The sequence below is a fragment of the Macrobrachium nipponense genome, chromosome 3 (genome assembly GCF_015104395.2).
Source record: "Macrobrachium nipponense isolate FS-2020 chromosome 3, ASM1510439v2, whole genome shotgun sequence".
In the NCBI taxonomy this organism is placed as follows: domain Eukaryota; kingdom Metazoa; phylum Arthropoda; class Malacostraca; order Decapoda; family Palaemonidae; genus Macrobrachium; species Macrobrachium nipponense.
Genome location: NC_087202.1, coordinates 72,662,817 through 72,686,368, shown reverse-complemented (window position 1 = coordinate 72,686,368; position 23,552 = coordinate 72,662,817). Strand labels below are relative to the sequence as shown.

Genomic DNA, 23,552 nt, shown 5'->3' with positions numbered 1-23,552 from the left:
CAATATGCATAGTTACGGAATTTTTGCTATCGCAACTATTCATCGACCGGACACGGCAGGAAAGCAACCCAGTACACATGCACTTTCATGAAATGCTATGGTCAACATTTCCATATATTGCAAAACTCTGAGCAATCACCACTAGAGGAAGAGAGTCATCACACCGGACTCATCACAGTACTGTCAGCAGAAAATCCACCTGCGGACATGTGTGCTCGAACTGCAGCATAAAAAAATGTCTAGTCAGACTCGCAAATTCAGAAACTCATGATTCCTAAAAAAAAGGTTCTATACTGACATGATATCGGCACATTTCACTAAATTATCTCCAGGATATGACTAATGTGTTCAAAAATTTGTCTCAAAAGACAATAACTCTCACACGATACTGCCCAATTATAAAAAAAATTATCACATACTCAGGATAAAAAACTACGATAAACTCGTAATTCAGCAATTATATGCCTCCAAAAATAACACACTTGTGAACATGAAAAATACACATCTCCATAGGACCACAATGCAGTAATGCCACTCGCTTCCAATTAGTCACAAAACCAAAAAGAAAGAACCACAGAACTCTTCTCTTGGCTCGAAAAACTCCCAGAGAAAAAAAAAGTCATAACCACAAAAAAGGTCACCCGTCAAAGATTAATGCCATCTCCATATATATAAATATATCACCATCTTAATTATAAAACCACTCCAGTGATGAAAATATTTCCTCCATTTAATTAATAACCACACCACCATATTCCCTCTTATTTCCCCAATAACCACGTGTTAATAAAAACCACAACTCCAGCAATAAAAAATGTTCACCTCTGTTTCGGCAAATAAAAAAATATTTACCTCTATTTCACCAATAACACCAAGTGGAATAAAACGAGTCTCCCAAAAAAATATTAAATATCAAAGCAGGATAATAAAAAATGTAACTCCCATCTCCAAAAAATGCACTCAAAGCATCCAGCTGACACACTAAAAAAATATTGCCCATGTCTCCTCAAAAATGTGTCTCCATTTGTAACAAAGATGGCTGCAAAATCATTGAACTAAACATAGCTCTCACCACCATAGGCCAATATCAAATGGCCAAAATATATCTCCAATATATTATATCTCAAATTATATCTCCAAAATAATATACCTCCAATTCTCCAGAGAATAACTCAATGTTATAGTCAAAAACTATAAACTCTGCTAAGCATAACTGCTGAAAAAGGGCAAAAACTCGGCAAATAAAATTGTCCAGGAAATTCTAGAAAAAATCACCAGTGTGCCACAACTCATTTTAACAAAACTCCAAATTCAAGGTGTCTAAGCAAAGACTTCTCCATATGCACTACGACATAGGCCACTAGAAACTTAGCCAAGTTTCCTATCTCTGGCAAAGTTGTCACAAATACAACAAAGGTATTGTGCAAGAAAACCCCACAACTTCTGGAACATAAATATTAAGAAAAAAAATTTAGTGACATTACATATGCATTAAAAAAAAAAAAATCTCCCATAAATCTCTCTGCAGCATCAAACAGCGGAAATCATAAACACGTTCCCAAACAATGACTCTAAGTCACGAACTGAGATATTAAAAAATTCACACAAACTGGAGAGAAAAAATAAACTCAATTCACCCATGATAAAAAACTTGTGTCAGCGATGGCTAACTTCCAAAAAAGGAGAAAAGAAAAATCAACGGCACTGTTAACTATCCCCATGACTCATGTAGATGTCAAGCAATTATCTGCTGAACTCATAAAAAAAGGAAAATAAAAAAGAAAATGTGTCGTTAGTTCCTCCCCAAATTAAAAAAAAAACACCACCCTTGACAGCATTACAACACCCACTTATTAGTATATAAAAAACATCACTAGTATTAGAAGTATCATTATCAACAGTATCACCAAAATTGCTATCATCAAAATCACCAGTATTAGTATAAAAAAACATCACCAATGTTAATGCTTGCCCATTCACCAAAAACTCAGCACAAAATTCACCAAACGTTCAGCACAGTTCACCAGGATTTAGCCAGATTCATCGCCCATGAACTACTGACATGTTCTCCAAAGTTATAGAAACTCAGTAAATAATTAACCACAAAATTTCTCCCATAATTCATTGTAATAATTCTATATAATATAATTATCTATAATAATTATAAAATAATCTCCCATGAAATATCCTAAATCATGATAATTCTACATAAGTACCCCCCCGTAAAAAATCTCAAATTATAATAATAATAATTCTCCATAGTAATAACTCTCCTGCAAATATCTCAAGTAAGGGAATTAATATTGCAATTCCCCCAGTATATACCAAATACAACACGAGGCACCCATCCACCACCAGACACATACAACCCCATTACCACTCCCGGGTATCATCATCAATCATCATCAGTCATCACTCATCACCAGTCAGCACCACAGGGCATCACCAACTGACAACATCAGTCATCACCACACATCACCACACAGCACCATTCTAAAGCAATCTCTCCAACACCAAGCAAATCTCTATTAAAAAAAATAATCACTGTGTCCCCGTTATAATTGTGCTTTCCAAAGCATAAGAAAACTTACACCACATCCCATATGCATTTCATTTCCTTTTCTCTTCACTCAAGAGAAAGAAAATCTCTTTCTAAAAAAAAAAACCCTACGGGCATCTCACATCATCAACCAATCATTATCAGCTGATGTCCTGAGGCATTGGAAATTCATTATCAAGGGTAGATTCTTCCCCCAATACCCCGACACAAAGAAAAAAGAAAAGGGAGTTCACCCCCCACAAAAAAAAAAAAAAAAAGTTTCGCCCTTCTCTGAGCGTTAGAACACCCCCCCTGAACAGTGTTTGAGTACCCCCCGAGGCAGACCACTACTACCCTCTCCTTGCAATACCCATCTGGGTCGGTTAGCAGAAAATGTGCTGAGCATGTAAGACAAGTGGGCGCTCTTTGTCCAAGCAAAAAATGCAATTCAAGCACAGTTTCGCATGTATGAAAACTATTCATACACACGCATACATCAACACAAAGACGAATGCGTCTCTTCTAAACATGCGCCAACAAAAAAAACACATCACTTTCTGCTACTATGGGGGAAAAAGTGGTATTCCTAACCAATCCCACAATTCACAAAATGATAAAAAAAAAAAAAAAACCCAGGACTCAAAAAAAAAAAAAAAACACTTTTTAACACTCATCCCTTCATAATGAGAGAAAACCCGGAATCTGTGCAAAACAGGCTAATACACGCACACACGGACGTCTCAGGAACCGCACTCACAAGAACTCAGCTCTAACTGAATGTGCCTAACCCCTTGAGGCATCACCGTGGGCAAATTTGATGACTCTAGTTCAATTCTCTCATATCATTACCACAGTTAACGGACGGACATTTCTCATTACCTCTCACCTAGCAACTGAAATTCAATAACCCAACAATTTTCCACAATCTCACAAAAGGCGCTGTCGTTCAAGACCACCGCTAAGCCACCAACCATTACCAGCGAAGGGCATCGCCCCCCCGGTATTTAGTATTTAGCCTGAGCGTTAGGCGAACTGATAACCCTCAGTCTCTTCTCTCTCTCTCTCTCTCTCTCTCTCTCTCTCTCTCTCTCTCTCTCTCTCTCTCTCTCTCTCTTCATTCCATCAGGTCATTAAATTAGAGTCGGAGTTACAAAAAATATAACGTTTTGTTCAAAGTAAAGTACTAGTTGAATAAGTCAAGTTCTTACAGGATCATCAATGTAATGAAAATAGTTCAAGTCTCACAGACAACTAACTCAGATAACCCCCGGTATTTAAATGTCTTAATCAGTAATTAGTCACACCAATTATCTCTTCTCCAAAACACAGTCCCCTCACTAGGACACTCTGTCCCCTCACTAAAACCGCCTGTTTAAAAGACAGGAGAACACACTAGTGAGCACACACAATCATAAAGACAAAGTCAAAAGATTAAATGAAATGGAACATCTTTACAAAATATCAAAACAAGCCATCCCTTTGGCTAAAGTATGATAACACTTACCCATCACAGCTTGGAAAATCACACTCTCTCAAAAGGAAACTTTTTGGCGCACGCCATCGTGGCTCTGCCTTTCTCGCACAGACCTCTCCATAAGTCTTCCCATAGTTTTGGCTAAAGATGCCATTATAAACGGAAGAGGCGCACACGTACACATGAATTCACACTCTTCTTCAACGCCTCAATTAACTGGTCGCAGCCAGTTTTCAAAGGCACCTTGAACAAGCCCCCACGAACTCACACACCCACAGAACGAACATTGACCTGCTTAGGTAAGCATCTTCGTATCACACCATCCCAGAAAGAGATGTCAGCTTTCTCAGGTCGTCGTTTCAGACTCTGTAACCTCTGTCTCCATGGGAGGTTAAATATGATGAGTCTCCAATTTCCAAGAAATGTCACTACGATACATATTATCAGTCTTTATTTATTACATATATATATATATTATATATATATATTCTTATAAAGTAAGTTTTGTAATGCAATTATAATTTTGGTAATATGATTAATTCACTTCAAAACCTGTGTATCATGTTATGAAATGTATGTTTTTGTGTTCATATTGCCACATTTAAAGATAACACATGTTAAGTAGTGTAACTTTTCATTTTTAAACATACATAAGGTGGAGAGAGGAAAAATGTACATAGGACAGAGAGAAAGAGTAATAGAGAAGGTTGTTATTCACATCTTGAGAATGCCTGAGCCAGCTGATTTCTTTATCCATGCAAACATGCGTAGGGACCTCCCTGGCAGCATCGAGTCCTTCGAGAACCTTCCCTACAATGATGTTATCCATGTTTAACATAGAGAGATGATGTAATATGTTTTCGTCTTGAATTTGATACTAATCGCCCCATATGCCCATACGCTTACGGGGATAGAGAACTATTCATTCGATTCCGATACCTAGTTGGGTGTGTTAGGGAGAAATCTCTCTCTCTCTCTCTCTCTCTCTCTCTCTCTCTCTCTCTCTCTCTCGCGGTCGCTCGTTCGCGAGACTGTTTCATTAACGTAGTGTAACTCACATTTGTATTTGAGCTGGTAACTCATTATTATATAATTCTTAGTAATATATGTGTTGTTTGTGGAATATGAGCATAGTGTTACTAATATTATTTATGTGAAGGCACCCATGAAAGGTGAAGATTGTAACAGGCCTTTTCTTTTGAGGGAGAAGTTGCAACTGCGTATAAAAGGTATTTTACAAATGTTTTGAACTGCACTTCGAGGTTTTATTTTACAGTTTGGATAAAATTATCATTTTCAATACATTTTCTTCTGCTTTGTTCTTTTGACATGTCCATTTTATGTGCTTAATGTTGTACTGTCAATGCTTTAATTGTTTTCATATTATGCATTATGTTTTTTGCATTGTCTTTATTTTGTTTAATGAGTTTGAATAATATTCTGTTGCGTAATTGTTTGAATCTAACACTTGCAAATTAATTTGTATTTAATTAAATTTCATTTCCAATTTAATTATTGCTCTTTAATTTAATTTAATTAATTTTCTTGATTAACATTCATTTAATTTTGCTTAATAATTAATTCAAGAATTAATTAAACTTTTGTTTTCAAGTAATAACAATTTCCCTGAGATTGTGAATTTCACTTATAAATTTTGAATTTAGAAATAAATTTTTGTATTTAAAATTTATATGAGCATTTTATTATACCACCAGTATTATATTTTATTTTTGTTTAGGTAGAAATATAGAGGGTAATTGTGCCGTTTCCTTCAAATGAACCAGAATCAGGGAAATACTTAGATTTGAAATTGCAGAAGGAGTGATGCCCTTTGATTAAGATTACCTCACATCCATTTTAATGAACTTAGACTGATAGTTTTTTTGACTGTTCAGTTCTATAAGGGATCACTATTACCTTTAGAGTATTCAGTCGTTTAGTATTTGTGATGAAGGGTCAGGTGTCTGGCTGTAGTGAGGTAAGCAATAACCAAGTACTTGATCAAACTGTGCCCCAAGTACAAAGGGTGCCCTAGACCCAGGAAAAAAGGGGTCTCTTGCGCTAACAAGTACAATGTTAAGTGTTGTCACCAGATACTTGGCAATTTGGGTTAACAAATATTAATGGTGTCCAGACACAGATCTTTGGCTACTTCCCCCAAGTATTAATGGTATCCAGACCCAGATACTCTAGGCCACTTCGTCGAAAAAAAAGGAAAAAAAAAAGAAAAAAAAATATATATATATATATATATATATATATATATATATATATATACTATATATATATAGATAGATATATATATATATATATATATATATATATACTATATATATATATATATATATACATACAGTATAGATATAGATATAGATATATATATAATATATATATATATATATATATTATATATATATATATATATATATATATATGTATATATACATAAATACATTGCCTGAAAGCGAACTAAATATACGGCCATAGAACGAGCAACGTTGCAAGAACATACATACGATATATATGTATATTCAGAGAGAGAGAGAGAGAGAGAGAGAGAGAGAGAGAGAGAGAGAGGTTTTGACTTTGCCTGAAAGCGAAGTAAATATAAGGCCAAAGAACAAGTAAATCTGCAACAACATAATTTAGTATTATTATACCAAAGATTAAGACAAAAACAACAACAAAAATGAACATGGCAAGAAAAAGCAAAATAAGTTAAACATATATCAAATAAGATAAAATTTATACATACAAAAATTAAGATTTCAATAGCAACTACTAGCTTTTATGTATATATATTTATATATACATATATACATATGCATATAAATTTTATTTTATTTGATATATGTTTGAGTTATTTTGCTTTTTCTTACCATGTTCATTTTTTGTTGTTGTTTTTGTCTTAATCTTTGGTATAATAATTCTAAATTATGTTGTTGCAGATTTACTTGTTCTTTGGCCTTATATTTACTTCGCTTTCGGGTAAAGGCAAAACCTTTCTTTCTCTCTCTCTCTCTCTCTCTCTCTCTCTCTGAATATACATATATATATCATATATATGTTCTTGCAGCGTTACTTGTTCTATGGCTGTATATTTAGTTCGCTTTCAGGAATGCCAACACCGTGGATAATGCCTGTTAGGAATTTAAAGGTAATTAATGTCGTGCTGTTTAAGACTTTAGTAAACTTAGACAATATGAAACCAGTGAGTGAGATGTAGGCCAGCCTACCAATTTTTGTTCTCTCCTTAGCCGTTCTATAAATGGAAGGCACAACGGCTGGAGTGCATTTGAAAGCATTTCCAGTAACTCCCCGTTTTTAACTCGAATTTCTATACAGGCTCCCTTCCCTTGCAATTGTTAAAGTCCATGACAGCAACAAGGGAGAGCAGTGGCAACGGCTTTTAGGTTCGTTCGCTCCACTGAATAAAGCTTCGATGGTCCGAAGTATCGGAGGCGGATTGGTTCCCTATGCACTGCAGGGGGAGCGTACATGGATCATGTTGATTTCGGCCAGAAGCTGTAATAGCTGGAGTGGGAAAATGGAAAGTTAGGCGTCCAATACAAAAAAAGGAACGGAGTTACAGGCACTTGTTTTGTATGGTTATTGGCAAGGAAATCACAGGGACATTGTTGCCTTAGGTTTCCTAGGAATGCACTGCGGCCTGTATTTCTTTTGCTCTTTGCATTTCCTTATGATCAGGTTTGGAGGATTGTGTCCAGCGCAGTACTATTTCACTGCGGTTTGGTGTTTAGCTTTGTATGGAAATTTTGTATTAAGTAAATGAATGGGAAACTATCTCACGAGGAAAATCAGTACCTCCTTTCTCTTCGAACGGCAATGAGGATCCGACTAAGCAGTACGATCAAGAATGAGACGGATGGATATTTTTTCTTAATCCATAAATTACTGAAAAAATAAACTAAGATTAAAATTATGTAACATGAAAAAATCATGCATATACAAACTAAGCGCATATTAAATGTATGTGGAGAGAAAGTGATGTAAACTATATAAATCATATACTTGCATATTATATATATAAAAATATATATATATATATATATATATATATATAGATATATATATATATATATATATATATATTCTATATATATTATATATATATATATATATATATATATATATATATATATATATATATTATTATACGTCTAATAATTCCCTTGATATTGGGGTTTGATACTTTGATGCAGTACTGTATTTTTTGACACTTAATAAAGGAACTTTTGATGCAGTACTGTATTTTTTTGACACTTGAAAAAGGGATATTGTGATGCAGTACTTATTTTTTGACATTTGAAAAGGAATATTTTTATGCAGTACTCTATTTTTTGACACTTGACAAAGTATATTTTGATGCATTACCGTATTGTCACTTAACAAGGGATACCCCAAACATCTTCCCAAACCCGGGTGGCTAGGAGGTGTTCGAGTCGGGAAGGGCATCCGTGAATAAAACATTTGCCAAAATAAAATACGAGATGAAACATCAGAAAAGGGTAATTAAAAACGGCGACCCAATCCAACTAAGGGAGCAATTCCTGAAGTCATTCGTAAGTCTGGGCCATATCGATTTTGGATTTTAACTTTTTTCACTAATGAATATTTTCGGGCGGTCATCCCCAGCCATTCTGCGACGGCTTCTAAGCTTCCTTTACCCCGTAGGGGTTAGTGTTGTCAGTGAGCCTCACACGGCAAACTATGGGCATGACTTAAGGTTCTTTTCTTCGGCCCCTAGCCGCAACCCCTTTCATTCCTTTTACTATACCTCCGTTCATATTCTCTTCCATCTTACTTTCCACCCTTTCCTAACAATTATTTCATAATGTAACTGTGAGGTTTTCCTCCTGTTAAACCATTCAGATCTTTTGATATTCAATTTCCCTTCAGCTCTGAATAATCTCAAAGGTCCCAGCGCTTGGCATTTGGGCTAAATTTTACATTTAAATTCCTCAACTAGTTAAGTTTCCAAGCCTTGATGTCTTGGAAAGGTGAGGATGTGAACTTTCTTTTCTCCAATGTTGTTGGAAGACATCGAGTAACTAAGTCATGAATCCTTCTTCAAATATTATGGACCATAAGATGTTAATGATTTTCTTTATTTATAAACTAGAAACTTTTGAAGTCCATGCCAGAAAGTCTTAATAATTTCCACTTCTAGCATTGGAAAAACCCCAGTAACCCCCTAACAGAACAGATCCATATCTCTGGCTAGCTGTGTGTGTGAAATAATGGAGAAAATCGTAAATGCTAGGTATACTTTTCGTCTACGTAAATCATCATTATCTGCAACATAGTTTATATTCCAAGAAATTGGACCATTTTAGACTAGCCATCCCATGTAGTAAATCACACTTGGAGAGGATTGGAACGTAAACAGATTAAATAACCAAATGTATTTCTTCTTTACAGTGCAGAGAGTTTATGACATTTCTTGGCAATACCATATGTTACAAAACTGTATATGACAATATACATGGTTATAATAATGTTTTATATAAAACGCCCGTGTGATCAAACTTTCTAAGCACGTATTACAGCAGTTATTGAGTCATATGTAAATTAGAAAATAGTCCTTCAAGGAGGTGACATCTTATTTACCTTAGCAATAATACCACCAAAGAACTTCCCACTGGTTTTGAAAATAATCTATATGCAGATGATTTTGAGATTTATTTCCCATCCAATCTTCATCACTCAAAGAATGTCAAAATTTGGCATTTGTAAAATAAACAAATAGGCCTCTTGTAATGATGTTGTCTTTAGTATTGAAGACAGACCCTCTGGATTAACCCTGTGAGTTAAGAGTTTGACTTTTTTTTTTCTCTCTCTCTAGGTAAACGATATAATAATAATAGTAATAATAAGTTGATCATGTTTCAGTGCTCGGGTTGATGGTTTATATTTGAAACTGAAACTGTAACTTTTTTGGAAATTTCAAATTCCGTCATGTTTTGACCACGAAATTGGGAATATAATAGCCATGTTAACTCTGAGGCCAGAAAACCTCAAATAAAATGACACAGTGGGTCCCGTGGACGGATTAATTTCCAACAGGATTCTTGGTAGAACTGTCCGATTTACCTGCCTTCATAATTAGTGTGATGATTGGGTTCCAGTGCTACTCTAGCCTAGCAAGTGGAATTAATTTTTACGTATGCCTCTGTAATTTTCAGATTGCCATGCCTTTGGGTTAGAGTTGTGTGCTGGTGACATTAGCGAATAAATTAATTTGATGAAAACCCCATACTACATTTTCAGATAGTGTATTAACTTTATTTTAAATTGTAACCGATCACATGGATATTTTATATAATTTGAATTTAGGAAAAGTTTAAATAGGTATGAAATATTCTTTTGGTCTTTGTACTCACCTCTTAATAAATACGTATATTACGATCTGATTAATAGCAAAACTAACAGATGCATTTATTATGCTGCACCTCAAATGACCATATTCTGAAACGTATGGAAATCTTTATTTTAAATATTGTTACTTAAACATGTAAAGATCATATCTTTCCATTTGTCTGCAAGTTATTTAGATCTATGTTTTTCTTTAAAAAAAAAGATCTATGTTTTTCTTTAAAAAAAAAAAAAGTAAAGGCAGCCCGCTGGCAACCAACTTTTGATCCAATGCACTTTTTTTTTTATATATATAATGGAAGGGTTTTTATCATAGATCGTATGCAGTAACTGATGTATAGCCATTATTCCTCCAGTTAATTATATGTAATTTATCGCAGAGGCTTCTATATTTAAAAGTTTTACATCTAAATAACTTGAATGAATTATATTTTACAAGAAGTTTTGAGGGTATGATTTGAGGAAGGGGATTTACTACTTACCCTGGGCGCCATTGAGATGTTACAGGTGATTTTGTCTTCCGATCTGCGTGTTTTGATTAGTGTATCATCATGCATCCAGGTTTGGAAAACACACTGATTATTTGATACAGATTATATCTGGGTTTGATAGAAAACATTTTTGTATGTGTTCTCAAGTTTTATGTTAAGTGTATGAGTTCCTTTAATAGGTGAAATTATATTTGGTTGTTTGGAATTTTTTTGGGGGGAGAGAGGGGGTCCCATTTGTATAATACTTTCGGGAATATCAAGAATATTGTCTCATCGGTGAACTATTAAAATGCCAAATTAATTGATTATATACAATTTGTCAAGTTATTACTCTGGACAAGATATTTTTGAGTTAGGAAGACCTGGAGAGCGTTGACGGTATATTTAGGTTTCAAACTATTGAATTATTTATGTGGTTCTCCTTTTGAACCTTATAGAAGTACAATGATTTCTTGGTCACTTTGTATTGCTTTAAATTTTGAAAAATTTGTAAAATCACTTTACCATATGCTGTGTATATATAGAAGACCATTTATTAAACATTATTGAACATTTGAATGACTACCTGCAGATGGAAATTTCAGTAGATTATTTTCGAGTCACATGATCTGTCAAATGGTTCAGGAATTACAGAAAAACTCCCCTGAGATTTACAGACACAACGGTCTCGTCTTGGGACGAAGACCTATACGGAGAAAGCCTGTGTATTTTCTGCGTAGGTGGTGTAGAACGTCGTTTACATTATATAGTGTCTTTTCACTTCGAAACTCTTGCTGTATTCCATTCAGAATAAAATGCGAGAGCTCAGGGTATACGCGAGTTACTATATGTAGTAGATTCACATCACCATGCATCTGATGTCTAGGCCAGTGACATACGACGCCCCTGATTGGCTGTTAATAAGCCAATCACAGGGCTGGAAACTGTCTCTCTCTCGAGTTTACATAGGCAAGATGTATGTTCCACCTCTCCTGAGAGATAAGTCTTTCAAAAGCATCCCTCAGGAGAGGTAGAACATGCATCCTGCCTATGTGAACTCTCTCGAGAGACTGAGAGTTTCCAGCCCTGCGATTGGCTAGAACGTCGTAAGGGACTGGACTAGACATCAAATGCACTGTTGATGTGAATCTATTATAGTTCCTTTTTTTATCAGTTGCTGCTTCTTAACTAATTTGACCGCAGAAAGAAAGCAAAACCATTAGTGGTTGGTTCGGTCAAAACCAGATCTGCCGCTGGAACAGTGAGCTATTTGCAACCAAGTTGGCCAGTTGAATACGGCTAATTGAGCCACCTGTCATCCAGTGACTAAGTCAACTAAAATAATTGATACATTTAAAATATAGGCTACGAAAATTGAAGCATCTGGCATCGTTTCTGGGATGAAAGAATTTAACCCGTATGAAATACAAATTTCAGTAACCCAACTAGCGAATGATCATAAGAGCAACGTGGAATAAACAGGTTTCAGGCAAAAAATACCGATAAATTCGTACCCTACACTCGTTTCATAACATCCAACTTCCATAAGAAATTTCGGTACAGGATCATCCTCCCTTTGTTTACGAGAGTGAATGAAATGGAGCTTATCTGCGAATGATACTGTATGTGCATTGGACATATCAATCATTAGCAAATTACCAGCTGTCGCTCCAGAACGAGTTTGATAACGGACAGGAATTCACACAGTAACATTAAGGATTTCTGGAGGATTTTTCGGTTCACCCGGCTTGGTATAGAAACTTATCTAAGCTTTTGTTAATAATAATAATAATAATAATAATAATAATAATAATAATAATAATAATAATAATAATAACAATAATTATAATAATAAACAGATTATGAAGTTGATTTTGTCATTCCCATGCAGGGAGTTAACACACATTTCTTTCTATTGTGAAGTCTTTGTGAGCTGATATATTCTGATTCCTTTTTTGTGTTCCGGGTACTTCCGGATGTGAACTCAATCATTATAGGTGTTTAATATCTCCTGTGGTGCAACAGGGTCTTCATGCTTTCATTTTCTTTGCTCTAAGTAAGATTTTTGTACAGGTAGCACCCATGTTGTTCAGAGCTGAGCGGTTTTTTAATGATTAAATTTCCAACATGTGAGGAGTTACAAATTTTTAGATCCACTGTACATCAGCGTATTAGGTTTTGGAACTTCCTTGTCACATTGGTCAGTAAAGTTGGAGTGAAAAGAAATAGGGTATTATAAAATGACCTCAGTTCAGAATAGAAAATAATTGTTTTTAGGAACTGATGATACATACTATACCTTTGTCATATATTCCAAAATTTGCCTGGGTCAGTCGTCGTTATCACGTCTTTATTTAATTTTTAATACTTTCGTTGAAGGTGCATGTTAGTCAAGCATGTAGAAACGCAAATGCTTGTGAAATTTTTTTTATCAAGTAGTTTTTTGAAATCTAAAACAACAGAGACTGTTAAATGCCCTTGTTTTTTAAGATTATCATATCCAACAGTTTTATTTAATTTTATGGCAAATAGCCTGAGGTGATCGGAAAGACGACTTATCCGAAGTAAATATTTTTCCATCTCCCTCCAGAAGAACTTAGAGAAAAAGCGTTCTATGCATTCTGGTTGAAGGAATGTCGAGAGCAAACCTGCTTTGTCGAGTGTCTCTTGAGTTTTCGAGAGCCTTTTACGCGATTGGGTATACAGTGCATATTTCAAGGGTGTATAAGAAAAAATTTGCATTTACTAAGTGAACGTTGTAGTCTAGTGGTGGTTTTAGTTATTCAGTTTGGAATTTTCGTAGTGATGGTGCTTTCGAAATTACAGCATTGTCAGTTAACTGTCTTTTTCAAGCGAGCCTATTTAACAAGAAAACATTCAAGCAGAGTTGCCAGTCTTAGGATGTATCTGAATATATTTTAAATAATATTTCATCTCTAGTTGTTCCTGCCATGATAAAGTTTCCATAAAATCACCGTTATTCAACTGTTACTTACTGCGATCTCTTGGAGCCTTTCGATGTTATCTATATGAAGCCATGTTTACGTTGTAGACTTACGATTTTTAGTAACGTTTTGAAGCCTTTCTATTAGATATTCATTGTCAGAGAATATAGGCATTTTCATTGTCAGAGAATATAGGCGATAGGCAATCCTTTTGTGGAGTATTGCCATTTTTCCTGTTTCCGTGTCAAACTACTACTACTACTACTACTACTACTACTACTACTACTTCTTCTTCGTCTTCTTCTTCTTCTCTCTCTCTCTCTCTCTCTCTCTCTCTCTCTCTCTCTCTCTCTCTCTCTTTTAAGGCGAAAAACTTGGATGTTGAGATGCTGTTGTATCGAGTATCATATTTGTCTTCGTGATGTATAGTCCTTATCTCCTTTGCTTGATATAAATATACCGAACCAAAGCCACCTTATTAATAACGCAAACCTCTTCGATGTTAAGTGTTGTGATTGCGGTATGTGAGGAAAACTTGTGGATTATGGAAAAATCAGGCCATTTCACAATTTGAAAATTATCGAGTATTTTTTATGTTACATTTGCCGTAGTTACTATTGTCAACTGGAGCCATTAATCGTAAAATCCCTCTCTGTTTTCTTTTTCAGTTCAAGAATCTGGACCTAATAAGGTGTGCAGGATATCCGATGGTAAGTGTTTTTTTTATTTATTTATTTCTTTTCAAAGTATTGAACTTTAGTTACTCACGTGTATATATTTCTCTTGGGTTTAGCATAATTCATTCATGCTTTCATTCCCTAGAATTTGTAAAACAGGTGACAGGTGAAATGGAAGCCACTTCCTTTCCACAAACTTGAATCCATGCTGTATTCCACAGCGTGCATAATACAGTTCCATGTTTTAGATACGCGTAAAAGTTGTGTTTAATGTATATTTGTAATAACCACCGGGAATCAGTTATTGAGTTGATGAAATACATCAAATTCCCGCGTGTTCAAAAAAAAATAAAATAAATAAAAAAAACGGACGTTTGGGAACCCCATCTGAATACACTGGTTTTTCCTTTTGATGCTCATAGATAACTTTATCTTTGCAACATTTTTTTTCAATCAACTGTATAGAATTTACAGACAAAGCACGCCACTGCACAAAGTTTAGGCGACTAATAATTTCAGTGTTTTTTACTCAAATTTATTATATACAGGAAATACCAGGATGTGGCTATATACTTTCTTGCTCCTTATAAACATGTATGTTTATGCATGCATAAAATCTACCGATTGCAGTTACGTATTTATGTTAGTGTACGATGGATTCTCATTTAATCATGTCAAGTTTGTTTCTCATACTCAGAACCCAGAGCTCCCACCAAAATATCGAATCCTGAAAATAGTGTCTTTGTGGATAAAACTAATTTTGCTTACGCCGAACTTTTCCATTTTCCATTTTCATAATATGAAAACTCTAACAGTTATTGCCTTTCGATGTCCTCTTAATGCGCTTGTTGTCACATAAACTCGGAATCTGAGAGAGAGAGAGAGAGAGAGAGAGAGAGAGAGAGAGAGAGAGAGAGCCACTCGATGTTTTAAACGAAAAGATCTCGTGAGCCGTTTCTTCTTTTTCCAGCACAATGGTTCCTTTTCTTTTATCAGTAATCTCTTCTCGGCACCTTTCGGAAATTAGCTGTTTAAAGGCGAGTATTTACAACGAGCTGTTAAAGAACAACTGTTAAAGTTAGGTTGTTAAAGCTCAGTTGCCAAAGGTAAACTATTAAAGGTAGGTTGTTAAAGGTAAGCTGTTGAGGGTAGGCTGTTAAAGGTATGCTGCTAATCCTTTTGCAGTTTAATATGTGTAGTTTGAGAGGAGCCGAAACCTCGTCCTTCATTCCAGGGTTCTTATTGGGTTACGTCATACCCATCTGCGCGTTTGGCTGCTCTATCGATAGGTTGGTTATTTGCTTTGACGCCCCGCTGTCAGACGAGGTTTCCCCCCTAGATAAACATGCAAGCTTTGTTTGTAGAACACGCATCATCCGCCATTACTTGGTGCGACTTTGTTTTGGCATTCACGATTGTCTGTTTGAGAAAATACCATCTCTTTCCTCATACTGTTTCTCGTCAAAGCGATGTTTGTGATAGATATGGTTGACTGTCCTCCGTGGAAGGAGAAGAGGGTTTTATTTATTTATTATTATTATTTTTTTTTTTTTTACCAGGGAAGGGTTCTTTTAAGTCGTTGTCGTTGCTCTTGATTGAGTTTGCTATTTTTATTTCTTTCATTGGCCGATTATTGGTAGAATCTCTGGTGGTTGTTTCCACTTGGAATTTTTCTGTCAGTTGCATTGAATACAAAATTCACGAATTTCGATTCGTGTTAACTAATGGATGAAATTACAGTGAAAAGGGTTAAGATTCCCAGGAGTCTGTACTGCATTGCATTTTCAATGCAGACCTATTACGAACCATTTGATGAAACATGGTAGAAATACTTTTGGGTGGTATATATATATATATATATATATATATATATATATATATATATATATATATATATATATATAATCTAATAAAAGGAGCCCATAAAAACATCAAAATATAGAGAAAATATATATTTTGGTGTTTTTATGGGCTCCTTTTATATGTCTGTGGAATCTGGAAAGAAAAGTTCTTTTACATTTTCTTTAATAAGAAATATTGAATTTGATTTCACTGATATAGCAAAACACTGAATGTTTGAGGATTATAACCAGGAAATAGCGGCTTCCCAGCTGAACCAATTTGATAACTCAATCAGACCCGTCACATCGAAATTATGGAAGTCTTTGCCCCATCGGTTTGTCCTGAGTCATTCAATTTGCAGGTTTCCAAGAGGCTAATGAATCATCACCAAAGACATAACTGTCCCATCACTTCCGTCCTTTCTTTTCTCTCTTTGTGGGCATATTTTTGCCCATCTCTGTCTCTTGATTTTAAAAAAGGTGAGAAACTGGAAGTAAAGGCATAATGTTTAGGCAGCCCTTGTCATTTGCAGGCATTCTTTACTAGTGTTATATAGGCAATAACGATGAGATATATTTGTAAATATTTTTGGTTAATCGAGTGTTAGGTTACTTATGCGCCTTTGATAGACGAAAAGAAAGCAAAAGATAACAACATAAGTTTGAAATAGAAGTGGCCTGGGAAAATAAGTAAAGTACTGGGAAAAAAATTCTATAACTTGATTAAGAAAGACACATAAAATTGAAATCAAAGAATTACTGAGAAAATAAGATCGAAAGATTTATAAAACATATATATATACATATATATATATATATATATATATATATATATATATATAAAGTATATATCAGAGAACAGGAGTCCAAAGCAAACGGCAGTCAGTAGTACAATTAGGTATTTATTATAAGAAACGTTTCGTGTTACTTAAACACATTATCGGTCTGTAAAATATAAAAAATGCAAAATAAATTGTCATTTCAAAATACATGGTAAATTAAACCAAAACAGTTATTACGGTCTTAAAAACAATGCAAAAGAAGAAAAACTAACAAATAAGTAAGACCACGACCTCACGCATGCCCAGAAAACACTTAGGCCAAGTGTAAAGGAGAAGACACGTTGGCATTTAAGGAGGGTGAATAACGTTTGATAAACAAAGACTCAACAAGGGTCGTTAAGTAGGAAGAATGTTTGGTAGATCCAACAATGGAAAGATTTTTCCTATCAATATTGATCTTGCATTTAGCGGCATGATTTCTAATGCTAGAAAATTCAGGTTTAGCAATAGATGTCAAGTCCGAAAGTTGTAAAAAAAAATGAGGGTGTATGAAAAGGAGGGGTTATGACTCCCTTATAAATGGCCCTGGAATTTCTGATTTTGACTAAACTCCTTCGGGGGAGAGGAGTCTATGGTAAAAATTTGGTAGCCATAGCTTTCATAGTCTGGGCGTGCATAGCGAACAAACAAACGGATAAACAAGACAGAAATTGCATGTTATATACATATATATATATATATATATATATATATATATATATATATATATATATAGGTGTGTATATGTATGCATGTATGTATGTATATATATATATATATATATATATATATATATATATATATATATATATATATATATCGTCTTTCGCCTTATCTCCCGTTTTACAGAGTGGTGGTGCCTGGTGTTCAGCTGGGTTCATAAAGTGGCCCTTGCTAACTCGAAGCCAATACGCCCACACTTAGCCACACTATAATCCTTAGTTGCTTTCAAGTACTCTAAATTTTGTATGAGTCTTATGGAACCTCCAGTGTGGCCAAAATGATAGTAATATAAGGACGAGAAACAGTGCTTCAGTAAAAGCCCCAGACGAGCACAGTGAACTTGCATGCGGGGGCTTAAAGTTTTACCGTTCTTACAGAAAAAGAAGACATGTAACCTTTTCAGAGGAAATGAATTCTCGGGTCTGCATCGCCAGATATTATTCAGACATTTTAAAATGAAGCGAATAATCCGTAGCCTGTATGTGAAACACCATGGAAATATTCTTGAAGTATTTTTGTAAACATGAATTGCATTTAAAAATGAAGAGATAAAATGTGAGGAACTGGTGTTCATCGAGAATCATTTTCTGAATAATTGATGGAGGCAGTGAGTAGGAAAGATGAAGTGTAAAAGTAAATGGGAGATAAGAGAAGTAGGAAATAGGTGAGAAATGCCTAGTTAGGCAATTGAAACAAAAATAAGAATTAGAGCAAGGAAGAGAAGCAGATAATATATCGGCGGCGTAATTCTAGTATCTTGATAAAATGTAAAACTAGCAAGGGAGGTTCACGTTAGATACATAAACGTTGAAGTAATATGCATATATATGGAAAAAGTAGCCGGGGCAGTGGGTATTTGTGTAGAAATAGAATGGACTCGGTGAATTCACCAGCAATTATAAAGAAGGCAGCTAAAATGATAACAGAATTCTGCAATAGAAATACAGCGAACAGTGTTGTAGACCCAGTCTATGTGAAATGTTCTCATTTTAAGAGACGAGAAGCTGATTACAGTATTTATGACCAGTTAATGTTAGATATGACATTTGAAGGGCACAAATTATGTAACAGTTTAATATGACCTTAGTAGTGAAGAATTCGCGTGCCAGTCACATGTAATTATTCATGTTTGCAAAGGCACGGAACAATTACAATCACATATGCACGAACATTCTATGCAGATCCAGCGCGTTTATAGAATGAATTAGATGCAATTATTTAATGGCATAAAATCTGAATCATCTGACGAAACTGCTCACACTGTATTTTACTTAGCCTTTGTGTGTGTGTGTGTGTGTGTGTTTCAGGTGTGTTGTTAACTCGATACTACTGCTCTTGTATTGAACGAAAGGAAATACAATAGAGCGCAAAGTACTTTACATCCTCCAGGGTAGCTGGAAAATTGTTTGCACTTGCATTTGTGTGTTAGCTGGGCATCCCAAGAACGTGTGATCAAGACTTCATTGACTTCACAGATTATAAATTCCTGAGCTGGCCTCGAAATTTGTTTCCATGAAGGCCATTTCATTCTGCCAAATGTTAATCGTCTTAGATACATCACGTCATGGATCAGTGTCCGTCAGGTTTATTGAAATCCCCTTTCATCCGTTTTACTGATATCCTCCTGATAGTCACAACTGAAAGTGAAGATTTTATGCGCATAGAAAGCTTCACGTTTGAAGTGTCTTTGGAAGCCGTGTGCTTCTTACAGAGTGCTTTACCTCAGTGGCGTGATCGGTTTGGTCTTGGCTTGCCACTTCGGTGGCCGCGAGTTCGATTCTCGGCCATTCCATTGAGGGGTCAGATATGTATTACTGGTGATGGAAGTTCACTCTCGACGTGGTTCGGAAGTCACGTAAAGCCGTTGGTCCCGTTGCTGAATAACCACTGGTTCCATGCAACGTCAAAACACCATACAAACAAAAAACGAACTTACAGAGTGCTGGGGTTGTTAACGATATCCATTTGAGAAAGTCGCTGTTACTGTTCGGCCTGCGAAAGTATTTGTAAAATGTAAATTGTTAAAGGATTCGTGTTGTTAATCTTGCGGTTCTCACATAATATAATTATATATATATATATATATATATATATATATATATATATAATATATATATATATATATATATATAGTCTTCAGTCGGCGAAGATAACAATACTTCAGGAGTACCATAATACATCAGTAGAAGGCCATAGGCCGTGGTTTATTATAAACGTTTCGCACACAATTCTCGGTGCATCAGCAGTCTTTGAACAATAAAAGTAAATACATTATAAAAGGGAATTCACAAAATTACAAGGTAATTAAAAATGAATGGTTTAAAAAGAGAAGCAGAAGTTAAAAGTTAAAAAATTCTTTAAAACACTGTAAGAAGAGTGTTTGGTGTCCTAGTTCTCTCTCTCCTCTTACAGTGTTTTAAAGAATTTTTTAACTTTTTAATTCTGCTTTTCGTTTTAAAACATTCATTTTTAATTACCTTGTAATTTTGTGAATTCCCTTTTATAATGTAATTTACTTTTATTGTTCACAGACTGATGATGCACCGAGAATTTTGTGCGAAACGTTTTTAATAAACTATGGCCTTCTACTGATTTTTTACGGTCCCACACTGAAGTATTTATATATATATATATATATATATATATATATATATATATATATATATAAATATAAATAAAGCAAGCCGTTTTACCGAGTGCATACATAATGCAACTAAATTACAATCAACAAAAAAGGAAGATAATACGGCTTCAAGGAGTACAGTTTTTCAAAATACTAATGATGGTATGAGGTAGAAAGAGATGCTGAAGAAAGTCGATTTCAAGTTGGGCAAAATGTGAGCTATAATTCTGGTAAGAAGCAATCTCGGCTTTGTAAATAGACCTTCCTCCAGCGCCTGTGTAAAAGTTTTTAGGTTTAAAAGTTTAATCCCATATTTAAATTCCTCTTATTATAGAAATTCAAAACTTTGCTCCACGGCGGCCGTAAGCGTGAGGGGAATGAATGTCTTTCAGCAGGCTGGCTGCCACATTGTTTTTTGGAATGGGGGAAATCTTCATTTTTTGAAGTATTCGGTGGGAAACTGATATTTTGCGTTTTTTTTTTTTTTTTTTTTTTTTTTTTTTTTTTTTCATGTGGCCTACTCTTTAAAAGAGAATCAGATCTATTGGTTTATCCCATAATTCGGCGTGTATGCAAAAATACCCGGTTATCATATTTCAGTATATATATTTATATATATATATATATATATATATATATATATATATATATATATATATATATATAATTGTATCAGCGTCTGTTTCACTGGTATTTAACTGTGATAAATTATTTTTATGCTATAATTTCATTATGATTCCTATATCATGGGAAATATTACAATAATATATTTGCTTCAAGTGTAGGTGAACATGAAATTCAAAAGATTAATCGATCATGTGTAGTATGTATACTCCATATGTATGTATAGATGTTACGCTGTACTTGTAAACCTATTCTGCCCCCTTGATAATCGATTTTGAATGATGATTATAAGTTATTTTTTAATGGTTTAGTTACTAGACATTAAATTTGAACACTGATGTTGACTGAACACATTGTATGGGGAGTTCCCATATCTTGACGATTCTCTCACATTTTGGAGAATTAGTACTGAATAGCAATATTTGATAGTAAAGGTTTTAAAGATCCGACAATCACAGCTTATCCTGGAGAGAATTTTGAATACATATCCTCAGAACCAAGATGATTCAGCGTTGATTAAAACAGAGATTATTTTAGTGAACTGAATGGACTTGCGGTTTGCTGCACCTGCTTCATTAGGCAGAATAGCGAGTCAAGTTTAGCCTGATATCAGCCGGAGCATTTTTGGTCCTAGGGAAAGATCCTTGAAGATTTCATTCCCAAGGACATTTACATACTGCGAGGGCGGCTGAAAGAAAATTCATTGGGCAGAAAACAGCCGGTAATGTTCTTGTATTTAAAGCGATTTTATGGGGAATAAGGACGAAACGCGATAAGTAGGAGGCTGGAATAGAAAACTTCTTGCTGCTTTCCATTATTCGGTGTCCGCCAAAATTGAGATAGGAGAGTTAACTGTTCAGTGAAAGTGGAAACATTAATGTCTCCCCGTGTTATACAGTTGCCGTGTACACAACCTTAAAAATCGTTGTTAAAAGAAACTGAATTCGTAATAGGGATTTTGTTTTTGTTTTACGAGAAATAATGTGAAACGAATGTAATGAATCGAGACCGTTTTGTAAATGGTTTTCATTTCAAGTCTGTTGTTACTTTTGACGTGCGCGGTTGAAATTCATCAGAATAGAATTAATGTTGACCGCGTACCTCATATTAGCTCCTAGCTAGAACTCATTTCACTTTCATGAATCATTTTCAGCGGATGACAGCCCGGGCGTTGTGAGAAATCACTTATTTACAGAGGTCTAGACTCATTTTTCCCCCTTACACGTTTTACGCCGGCTTCCCATGGAAAGTCATGATTAATAATTACCTGAATCATGTCAGAGTACGGATTTTTTTTTGTCCGTATCTTCAGCAGGCGGTAATCGGACACATTCCGTGTTGAGTGATTCAGAACTGTCGTTGTAAGAATCGTGCTTTGAAACTATTGTTGTGTCACTGCATTTAGATATTTTTACTTATTCCTCTGAAGCGAAGACTAATCTCCCCAAAGAGGGAACCTTGGGAAATAAATATAACGAAAAAACCAGTTATCTAGGAAGAAATAGAAAAATGATAAAAATGAGTGCTTTGCTAAACTACCTTCTGTAATAGTCAAGCGTGGTAGTAGGAGCTGTAAAAAGATTGCTTCTCTGTAAGTTCCAAGAATTCCCTGAGAGAGAAATGTTGACAGTATCTTTCATCATTAAAGAAATTATTTAGTTTCAGGGACAAGAGTCTAGTCAGCGCCTCAGTGGGGTGGTTGGTTTGGTGTTTCCTTCTCACCTCGGTGGTCGCGGGTTCGATTCTCGGCCATTCCATTGAGGAGTGAGAGATGTGTATTTCTGGTGATAGAAGTTCACTCTCGACGTGGTTCGGAAGTCACGTAAAGCCGTTGGTCCCGTTGCTGAATAACCACTGGTTCCATGCAACGTAAAAACACCATACAAACAAACAAACAAGAGTCTAGTCAGTCTGATAAAATACAAAAGGAATCAATTACATTTTAATAAGTAATTACTAGAAATGAAACTAATAAAGCATTCTAGACGGCAGTGTTAAAGTACAGATATTTATTAGGGATGCATGGCCGATACCGATACCAACTTTTTAAGCCGATACCGATACCTGTTCCCTCAATAGCACTTTTATTTAGGAGAATATATGTTGTTACTAAAATCATTCTTGTTCTGTGGTTGTTGTATATTAAAGGTTCAAAAGTTGTAAGGTCATATAATAGAGTTATATAAACAATTTCAAAGGCATAAGTTATATTGAAAAATAAAATAAAGTATAACTATTAAGTATTTAATCCCTTTATTACTTGGGTACAGTTTGGCTTATATTATGGCTACCATTAGAAGACTTTTAACAATTTAGGTACGTAGTGCTTACTCGAATTCATTAATATATACTTTTATTCTAAGTTTTCATTTATATATTGGCTAGAAACAGTTAACAGACTCATTAATTTGGATTATGA

General features: G+C 34.9%; 1 protein-coding gene across 1 annotated transcript in view; it reads left to right on the top strand.

Annotated features, from left to right (window-relative positions):
* LOC135221806 (uncharacterized) overlaps positions 1-23,552 on the top strand; it is a 938,326-nt gene that overhangs the window by 323,149 nt on the left and 591,625 nt on the right. Inside the window, exon 3 of the mRNA XM_064259684.1 lies at positions 14,493-14,534. The gene's annotated coding sequence lies outside the window, so the exon portion shown is untranslated. The remainder of the gene's footprint in view (positions 1-14,492; positions 14,535-23,552) is intronic.